This window comes from Papaver somniferum, chromosome 10 (genome assembly GCF_003573695.1).
Source record: "Papaver somniferum cultivar HN1 chromosome 10, ASM357369v1, whole genome shotgun sequence".
Lineage (NCBI taxonomy): Eukaryota > Viridiplantae > Streptophyta > Magnoliopsida > Ranunculales > Papaveraceae > Papaver > Papaver somniferum.
In genome coordinates, this window is record NC_039367.1 from 54,663,491 (window position 1) to 54,674,475 (window position 10,985).

General features: G+C 35.9%; 2 long non-coding RNA genes across 4 annotated transcripts; both read right to left on the reverse strand.

Annotated features, from left to right (window-relative positions):
* Positions 1-660: 660 nt before the first annotated feature.
* Positions 661-1,594, reverse strand: LOC113318392. Its single transcript, XR_003344499.1, has 2 exons — positions 1,075-1,594; positions 661-968 (listed from the first exon to the last, which is right to left on the reverse strand). It is a non-coding gene; the product is annotated as an uncharacterized LOC113318392 (long non-coding RNA).
* A 387-nt stretch (positions 1,595-1,981) lies between these two features.
* On the reverse strand, positions 1,982-5,370 carry LOC113318390. Of its 3 annotated transcripts, XR_003344497.1 has the most exons (5): positions 4,296-5,370; positions 4,031-4,094; positions 3,365-3,621; positions 2,947-3,266; positions 1,982-2,075 (listed from the first exon to the last, which is right to left on the reverse strand). It is a non-coding gene; the product is annotated as an uncharacterized LOC113318390 (long non-coding RNA). The 3 variants fall into 3 exon arrangements; XR_003344496.1 differs by having other exon boundaries at positions 2,979-3,621; XR_003344495.1 differs by having other exon boundaries at positions 2,947-3,621.
* Positions 5,371-10,985: the final 5,615 nt, after the last annotated feature.

Here is a 10,985-nt window from a genome sequence, read left to right on the forward strand (position 1 = left end):
ATTCAATTTCACCGATTTCAAATCAAACCCAACCTTTATTCTCACGACTAAGTTGAAACTGCAATTTGACTTCATTGAGCATCACCATTTTAGTTCAGTGACACCCATTACTCTTCGATTTGCAAGACTGAAATCTAATTTTAGAAAATATGGGTTTGGGAGTAATTTTTCCCCAAAAATGAGGACGCGCATGAAGTTTTCTGTCCATGGATTTTTCAGTGGAAAAATCTGGGAGAATGGGTCTCACTGTAGTTTTCACATTAAGATATACTTTAATCTTCGAGACGCAACCCAAATTACATATAGGCACGTTAATGGATAACCGAATTTCGGACATCCGTCCTCAAAATTCATCGAAACCAGCAGCCCAAATCACTAATAGGCATGTTGATGGATATTATCCATTTGAGAACTTGGGATATTATCCATTTGAGAACTGTCCACCGATAAACTAGAGAGTTTTGCTTTGATCGTGGGTTGCGCGACCACACCAAAAATGGGCCGAAGCAAGGGCCGAGTCCGAGTTGGATATCGGACGCGTACACGATGCGTGTCACACGCACTCCCTTGCCTGGGCGTTTGGGTTTTCATTCTCTTAGATTTTATCTTCTGTATTTTTCATTTCATATTTGATGCCAAAATTAGATGCAATCCGTTGAATATGTAAATGACTTTTCCGTTGATTTAATTTCTAAATTGTTTAAACATTTGACTAGATTTGTGCCCGTATTACCCACCGGACATGTAACCATCTTTTTCTCCTAACCACAATTTTTATTTGGCGATTCATTGAACCTTCAATGCTATCTTGGCGATTCATTAAAGCTTCAATGCTAAACTGAAAGAAAAATGATTCAAACTTCAGGAAGTTGTGCATCTAACTTACTTACAGAACATTAGAAATGATTTTTAGACTACGAAAAGCTTTTGTTTTTCTTTTTTTGCCATAAATGACATTAGTTCTTCGCCTGCAATAACATCAACCAAAAAACAATTAATCAGTTTGAATGAAAATCCGAAAAGACTAATTCTAAACTAAATCACTAACAATATTTCAAATCATTAGACTCATACATAGTTTTCGTACTTGAAGATCCATGCATGACACCTGTCCTGAAGTATATAGAAACAAAGCATATGGAAAGAGTGTTGATGTCTTCACTTTCCATAGATATCGAGTGAGTGAATATGTATTTCAGATTAATATATTAAATTTTACTAGACCAACTCTAACCCTTCCATGATAGTAAGTAGAAATATGTCGTTAATCACTTGGTAGATGCAGTAGCGATTTTTCTGCTGACTTCACTTTCAAGAAATTCAACCCAGGCATTCAGGACACACCTTGCTCAACTTGCCTATGTGATCAAAAGTCTTGAGCATATAGGCACCTACATGAGCATGGACTCACCAAATCTCGCCTCCTCTAATACTAGCCAGGTAGTTATACCATTACTTTCTGCTCATGATTGAGGCTTCTCTTGCAACACACATGTACACACACGTAGCAGATTCCCCTCCAAAAGAAAATCCGGAGGAATCAACAAAACTCCGGAATCACTAAAAGCTCCAGCTAACTGTGTAGAGTGCTAAAAACTGGAAATACATGTGTCAGACACTAAATAATAAAAGTACACTGGAAGACGAGGTTTCATGATAATAAAAGTACAGTTGAAAGACAAAGTTTCATGACACAAAAATTCATGAAAATTATCAGTAAACTCAACTTATGAAACTATAACACATATGATGAGGGCTCATCTCATAAATGACCCACTGTATGCATATAAAAAAGAGAAACAGAGGAATAATGCAATAGATCCATCATGTAAGTGTACATCCAAACAACATTTCCATAGCAAGTCTTTTTCATAATAAATCAGTGTAACTTAAAGTTAATCATAATATTTGAGATAATCTTAGTTGTAAAAGATTGAAATAGATTTATGATTTGTAACTATTGTGAAATCAGAAACTTGCCTGGCAGTGAAACTTGTTCTATGGCGACTTAGATGGAGAAAGAATAAGATACATTTGTGTGGCGTGCAGTTGATTTGTTGCGCCATAACTATGTTCTGCAAAGCAAGAGAAGACATGACATTAGTTACATATTTTCTTGCGTACTCAAAATTGGTTGTTTACTGATGACCCTGAGAGATTTGGTACCTAGAGCTTAAGTAGTTACATATTTAGTTACATATTTTCTTACATATTTAGTTAATCATTAGTTACATATTTTCTTGCGTACATGACTGCACGGTGTGGATTTTTGGAATGCAAATGATATACACTGTTGCTTAAGTAGGGAGTGTTAGCCAAATCATGTTTAGTTTAATAAAGCCGGATTAGCCTGATCTGTGTTTAAGGTTTAGATTATGTACTAAAGACAAAGCAATCTGTTTTGGGATGAGAACATAAAGCTGAAGTACTACAAGTTCATTCATTAAGTGGCATATTAGTTATATTTTAAAGTCTTAACTCATGATGGCTGAGTGGATGACACATGTCTATGTAGTACGAGGTGGACTCCCTTCTAAGTTCTAACCTTGTTTATAAGGTTATTTCTGTCATCAGAAATGATAAGGAGATAGAAGTGGAAGAACTTCTAGCAGAAACAGAACCTAGACTAAGGCATATACCTAAGTGATTGTCTATTCCTCTCTAAACAAAAGTCAGGTATATCTTTACTGTGTTATCTCCTACTTTATCATGTATTAGTTGACCATGTTCTCTCTGTCTATGTTCATGTTGACGCTTTCTAGATATAGAACATGTGATCCTAAACTTAAGTAAGTATTGTAATAATAGTTAAGTAAAGCATGCTTAGTAGCTAATAAAGTATATCGTAAAGCATGATTATAAGCTAATAAAATATAGACATTTCCAACTTTATCCAGCTTCTTGCACATGTGGAAGGACCTGAAAAGGAGTTTTTAAAGGTGATACCGTAAATTAGTGTGGTATAGGGGGCACAGTACCACAGTGAAGAGTCAAAACGACAATATCTGGAGTCCGTAGGCAAACAACATTTTTGGAGGTTACCTTCTCTATAAATTCTCTGCAAAAAGGAACTTTTGGCTAAGATTCACTAATTCCCAAATGGACATATATTCAAAAGTAAGGAAACCAAGAAAATGTTAGGATGGGTTTGGATTTGTGACCTAAAGGGAAAAAAAATATAGATTAAAGGATAAACCCATAACAATACTTATTTAAAAAATCTTATTAACATTCATACTTCCTCTCCTTCTTCTGCTCTTTCTAACCTGAAACCCGTTACATCATAAGAACCCTATTAATTAACGTGTCTCAAAAGTAAACTAAAAATAAAGATTGAAAAAGAAAAACTACTGATTTGTCTTACCCACTACTGATTCAGAATCGCACCAGGATAACAAACATATGTCATTGATACAAGCATATGGTGTTTCATCATTTATGTTCTTAGCAATTCCTACCTCCATGGTGAGGTGTGATAACAAACCCTAAGAGAGAGATGACTCTATCCATGGTGGCTTGAAGATTAAAGGTTCTTGCAGGTATTTGTTTCCTCAGCTCTATTCTGGTTCAAAACTTGTTTCTTTATATCGCGAATTAATGGACCAAATTTCCAATCACAACCTGAAATAGACATGAATTAAACAAAAGTATGCAAGGAAAATCCAACCCACCAGTTAGACTGAAGTTAGAAATAAAGAATAAAATTGAAAAATAAAATGATCTGGACTGATGGCCTAGCTATAACTATTCCACTGCCAATATAAAGCTACTGTCAAATGGCCCTTATCAATTAATATTCTGATTACGTAAGGTGCAATTCAAGCCAAGTTCACTGCCACCAGTGCTTTAATACTTCAATTCAAGCTGAGTTCACTGCCACCAGTTTATCCATTTGTTCTAACTGATACTTAATTATATCACTTGTGAGACACAATTTAACTAATCCCCACAAAGAAAAGAGGTGTAATGTGACTTAGAGGGGAAAACAAACCTGGAAGAGATGTTGCACAGCTCATCATATTATTCTTACCTGTCTTAATATGCTCTACAACTTGGATGCTTTTATAGTTTTGTGGATCCTAAAGACTAATCATCTGCAATGATTTATCAAATACCCATGCCAATTACTCAAAACGACTAAGCTGAAAAACATTATCCAATGACACAGTAAAAAAATAGTTAATCGAGATAGAAGAGTAGAGATACAAAAGAACAATCTATAACATCCTAGCAAAACCCCTAAATCTACGGTTTCAGCCTAACTAAACATATCATTGACATAACAACGACTCTACCTGGTATTCATCACTACTGGGTGAGACACCAAATATTCCAATTCCATCTGTAATGCAAACATAAAACATAAATATTAGAGGAACGATAAAAGAAAACCAATAAAAGTTGGAAGTTGTTTTAAGCAATAGAAAATTTCGACCAATAGAAACTAGGGGTTATCAGTTATCATTACTACACACATTCTGTGGTGTATACTAAATTGCTTAAGGACTTTTTAAGCACACTGCTATGCGTGATTTCGATAACGAAGAATTAGCTTTTGGTTTGATTTCTTAGCCCTTCTAAATCTCCTTCCCTACAATGACTTCAAATCTCTTACAAACCCACATAAATTCAAACCAACACTATCTTTTCAAAACAATCCAGACCTTTATCTTCATTACCCATCACCATCATCACCATTACAACTAAAGCAAGCAAAAAGTGATATATTACATGGTAAATTGGAAGATGGCAACTGAGACCGCATGAAAGGCCAAATAAAGTTTTGATAAAAAAAACTTATAAATCTTGCTATTTGCTATAATTAACCACATAAGAATCTGCGGAAACTTATAGTTTTGCTCATATGATTGAGCAAAATCAATTCTAATGAAACTGTCATGTAAAAATCAATTTTAGGTAGACCACGTCCTAGGTTTGATTTTACCAAATCTTTCATTCAGGCATTTAAGCAAACATTTTGAAAGCAACTTAGGTAAAATCAAATAATCTTAACATCCATATCGCCGTTGATTAAAGAGACAAAATAGATGTAAATATATCAGCATCAATTAAATTTCATAAGATGATTGCTAATCTGCGATCTGCCAATCAAAAGAGAGTTGATGAAAAATTATGTATGCGTCCTAGAGATGATGAAATCACTATCATCATGGTCTTGATTGATTTTGTTTGATTGCAGGCAGAGAAAAGTTTGGAGGCGGCAGTTAAGTTGAACAGCAACGTAACGAGACATTAATGAACTCCATCTTCTTTCACTCTTCAAACTGCTCAAACCCTTGGCAGACTCCAAATTGTCTCTTCCCTGTACCAGAACAGGGTTTATATATTATTTAAAACCAAGGTTTGCAAAACGGCCTTTTCTACCGAAAAAAATAAGTAGTCCCTTAGAACGGTCACGCCTACATATTGTGCCCGTGAGGGTCATGGATATCCGTATCTAAATAACAACGAAAAATAAGAAAAAACGATGTTATTTAGATCTGTTACAGCCGTTTTGATGCATGTGATAACCGTTTTTCCAAAATTAATTTACGCGTATTTTCTTTTAAATAATATTTTAACATAAATTTTTAGACCATTTTTTCCATTTTCATGTCCGTTCTACCCGTTCTTTTAGAAAAAAATATATAAAAATTAAAGTTTAAAAATTATAATTAAAATAATCATCATAAATGAATAAACAAAAAAGAACAGCTATGGTACCAACGTTATCCAGACTTGTTATACCATTTTCACGCATGTTATACCGTGAGACCAGAAATTCAGATCGTAATTTTTTTATTTTTTCTATTTAACTGATCACACCAGTTACTTAAAAAAATAATAAAATAAAATAAACGTTTATCCCCTAAACAACGCGTTTCGTGCCCAAAACATGCTCACACCCGTCAAAACAGCGCATCTAAGGTACTACATTCGTGTCCTTGTCCATTGAGAAAGGAACGAGGTGGTACTTTGCAGGTAATTCCCTGCGAGCTTAGCGGGATCATCAATGATATGGTATGACAACTTATCAGCAAATTCAATTGACTCGTTTGAGCAATTATCTACTGTATTCTTGGAGACATGATAGGTGTCTAAAACACCATAATGTTTATCTATTGTTTATGCTTTCTTTACTAAGTTTCTTGTAAAATATGTATCTTATGTTAGCTTTTGAGTTTATTAGGTATTTTGGAGTCATTTGGAGCGAAAGAAGGAGAAAACGTCCATTTGGAGCGTAAAAGGCAAGAGAGTCAATTCGCAGGCGAGTAAGACTTGGAGCCAGTTGAGGTTATGCAGCAAAAGAGGTGAAGAAAGAACTGTCAGTTCCGCGCAACTGACGGCTGAGCCAGAAAACAAAATAGGCAGTCAGTTCCTTTAAACCGACAAGCACTTTGGTGTCCCTTATTCTTTTAGTGGGTGCCTATATCAATATTCATTCCTACACTTACCCCACATCGTGCCTCCTCTCCATCATTATTCCCTGAACCAGAAATTGAGACAGAGAACAGAAAACAGTGGTTGCTCTGCTGCAACCGATTGAGCCAGATCTGCAACAAGGTTTACTAGCCGGCTAGAGAGTTAGGATCAGTGGGTGTTCCCGATGGATTTTGTGGCCGGAAATGGAGGGTCTACTGATGAAGCTACTGATGAAGAAGAACGAAAGTTTGAGATGGGATTTGAGAGATTTTTGAAGGGTTTGGCTATGAATTGAAGTCAAGAAAGAAGCAAAGAAGAGAGGTGATTCTGAGATGGAAGAAATGATTATGAAGTTGTGAATCAATGGGTTTCTGGTGGGTCTCGAATCTGTGGCAATTTGGTGGTCGTGGTTAAGAATTGTAAGCTAAGATGGTGAAATTAGGGCACAGATTCATTATGGGTTTTGATGGAATTGATTGTCATGGGTATTTTGAGGAAGTGGTGGAGATCGAGATGGAAGAACTGTTAATGGGTTGTTTGTGCTGCAGATTTGAGCAGAGATAACTATGAAGATGAACTGATGAGTTGGTATTTGAACTGTTGGATGAATTGAGATGGTGGTGCTGATGATTTATGATGGGAACTCGGAATGAGAAGATGAATGAGTTGAGCCGCAAAATGAGTTGGCTGTGTTGGGTTTCTGAGTTTGCAGCCGCTGTGTTGGTAGGATATGTAGCTGTTGCAGACAACAAGAAGAGGTGCAAACTGAAGTTGCAGGAAACTGGTGGTTGTGCTGTTATGGAATGGATTGAGTAATATGGCTGAAGCAGACGGAGTTGTATAGCAGTGGTGCTGTAAAATGATGCTATTGAATTGGTGGTGCTGTTATAGCGGTGGTGCTGTAAAATTCGAGAGACTGACAAGGAAAGTGCAGTGATGGTGGATGCCTGGGATCGATTGCTGCTGTATTACAGTGAGGACTTAACTGCAACAGACTGAAATCGAGTTGTGCTGTAGAGTGGTTAGTGCATTGCCAGTGATGCAGATGCTGCTCAAAGTTGTGTTGGTGTTGCGAGCAGGGAATGGTGTTATTTTCGAGTGTATGGATGTTTGGCTGCGAAATGGCATTGCAGGGGTTGAGAATGTGCCGTGCAGATGGTGTTGGTGATGGAACTGAAGGTTCAAAAGGTACTGTGCACTTATGCTGGTGATCGTTGTTGCAGATGAACTGCACTACAGCTGCAGAATTGGTTAATGGTGCAACTGTGATGGCAAGGATGATAAAGCAATGAAGTAAATAGGATGAGGTGCTGGTAATGAAGCTGCAAACTGGTGGAATTAGGAGTTAGAGCTGCATAAATTGATGTGCAGGAAGTGAATGAATTGCAGGGGAGATGGCAGGCATTTGGAGGAACAGATTGAACAAGAGAATAGGATGTCAGTTTCTCTGGAACTGACAGACAAAAGCCAAATACTTAATGGGCTTATGATTTGTTTGAGGCCTGAATGATAAATGAACATGAATTTGGGCTGGGCTTTCCACTGGCTGATGAGGGCCATGCGGTTATTGGACTCAACTTCACAGCCAGACTTGGCTAGTTCTGGCAACAGATTGGCAGGGGATACATTTCACTACTGGGACGCCTATAAAAGAGAAGAGTTTTTGGCATTCGATTTTGTCTTTTCTTCTACTTTTGTGTTCTAGGGTTTAGAAACATGATAGGTTTTCTTTTCCTTCTTGTTATGAACTCCATTCACATGTTTAGATAATTTTATCTTGGTTAAGGAATAAGTTGGAATTCCAACCATGGTTTTTATGCAATGAATTAGTTTTGTCTTCATATTTTGTTGCTTATGATTCACTGTAGATATTGTTATAAGATTTGAATGCTTGTTTAGTCGAGTCGCGAATCGATTGAGTTTGTTTTCATATCTATTGCTAGATTAGGGTTATTATACGCAAAAGTGATAATTCTTGATTGCAAGTAGCATAATTGTGAGTATTGCTTGTAGTGATACATCCTAGTAATCACAAGTGGATCATAACCTTTGTTAAAACGGGTTAGTGCTTTTACACGTTCGTTTGCTTTGATTAGTCTTATTCCATAGAACTTAGTGCTTTTAGGGAGTTAAACTTAATTGTGCTTTTACACTTTAGGTTGTTTTCTAGGAAGAATTCACATATGCATCTTTTAATGTGGTTGTGATGAAATCAGGGAATTAGTGAGATATACTTGCGATCAAGATATCTTAGGACTTTTAATAAAGTTGAGATTAAATATCAATTCTAGTTATTGTTACAAAAACATGTTTGTGAATGAAGATGAAATCCGTGACCAATACTTTCTCATCCTTGATTTGATTTGTTTACCTTCATTGTTTGCTTTTATTTAGTTTATTATATAAACCTTGTTCTATATAAGAAACCGAAACATATTGACAACCTAGTCCTCTCTGTGGGAACGATCCTTTTTTACCCTTGCTATATAATATATATTTTGAGTAGTGAGAAAATGTAATTTATTTTTGACGCATACGACAGCGATCAAGACATACATGTACAACAAAGCTACGAAGGCTGGGTTAGGTAGGATATTTTCTCTAGCTGTTGGACCCCGAGAAACATTGATGCAATAAACAAACAGATGGCAGAAGATGTGTCAAGCAATTGGCAAGGTAAACCCAGAAATTAGCATCAATTGTTATAAGTATGTTGTTAGAGCACTGCTCGGTCGACCTCGCATGCATTGCTATCTCAAGCATGTTTGTCAATGTTAGTGATCAAAACTATAAGTCTTGATTTCTAGTATACTATAGCTAAGTCTCAGACTAGGATAGAAAGTGTAGTTGAGATCAAGAACTCCATGGCGATCATCATACAAGACGAAGAACTACTCAAGGAACTGGTGGAACTTCATCGACTAAAAGGTATGTGGAGACTTGAACTTATTTATCACTCAAAATTTCTATCTACTCTATCTCCTATCTTGAGAAAAAAGTCGTTTTTCTATATAGACCTTGATTATACACATTTGCTATTTCGAGCTGAGTTTATCTCGCTTATCTATTTCTCGAAATATGTGTTGGTAAGCTTTCGCTTTGGCCAAGTTCATCTTTACCTAGTGACGAAAGTCATGTTATGTTTCAATCACTTTGAAAATGGCTTTGACGAAAAATAGTTTGTGAATAACAACTATATCACGTCCTCTAAGAATGTTTCAATGATTGAAATGAGAGTTTAGATTATATAACCATGGTTGGATATAAGCATTGTGTGGTAAACACATATATGTATAAGTCCTTATTCCCTAAACCGAAGTCTGTGTACTCTGTTGATCAAGAAAACCGGAACAAGAGTCCGCATACTGTCGGAGGTTCTCTTCCCGAGAAAATTTGCTGGAGTTTGTAAACTTTTACAAACTTATTCCGAGTATTTAAGTCCGCGTACCTAGTCCGCGTACTTAGGTTGGTTATATTCTAAAAACGATCATTCATTGATCGCTGTCGTATGCGTCAAAAATAATTTCACTTTCCTAAAGTATATGATAAGAAAGAGTTCGTTTCCACAGAGAGGCAATTGTAGTTATTATGTATTCAATTTCCTAAAGTAACCAATTGGAGGGATTTCTGATTTTTATGTAAACAATAAAAGTAAATCAAAAGCAAAGTAAAATGGAGAAATAATCAATGAGAGAAAGTAGTGGTCAAGGAATTCATCTTCAATCTTAAACGAGTGCTTTCATACATGATTAGAATTACAATTTAATCTCTTTTATTATCAAAATCATAGAGTATCAAGAGAGCAAGATATTCCATTAATTTCCTAAGTTCATCAACACACACATTAGAGCTGCGTATGTGAATTCTACCTAAAGAATAACCTAACTCCTTGCTCTAATTAAGTTCAATTCCTAAGAGCATTAAGTTTTGGAAATAGGCTAATCAATGCAATTGTCATACATTGCGCATGACAATTCGGAAAATGGTCAAACTCTACATTTGATGACGAGAGTGTATCACTACAAACCGTAATCATATCATGCTACTTGTATTCGGGATTATCGCTTGATGAAAAACCCTAAAATAGCTACGTAAAAGGATGCAAGTTCAATTAATTGGCCACTTAACTAAACAAACACCAAAATCCTATCACAATACATCAATCATGTGATTATTAAAAACAGTAGAGATTTGAACGATAATCAAGAGAGAAAACTAATGCATTAATCAAGCACAAGTTTTAGAAATAGGATTACATCCTTAACCACTAATGAATAAATTAGCTACTCATAGTTATGGAGTTCATCATAATCAATAATCAAATAAATAAGATGAAAAATAAGTACGAAAGCAAACCCTAGTTGCGGCCATCTCCAAAGCTCCAAGTAGAATACGTGATTTTCAAGTTGTAGAAGTCTTTCTTTTATATTCCTTTGCTTTCCAAAATTAGGTCTAGTCTTCAAAGTCCATTAGATGAAAATCCACCAAGCCCATATGTGAGAAAAACCCATGTAGAGAATATACCCCAAAAATTGTCGCCGGAAAACTGGTGCACTGGCCGG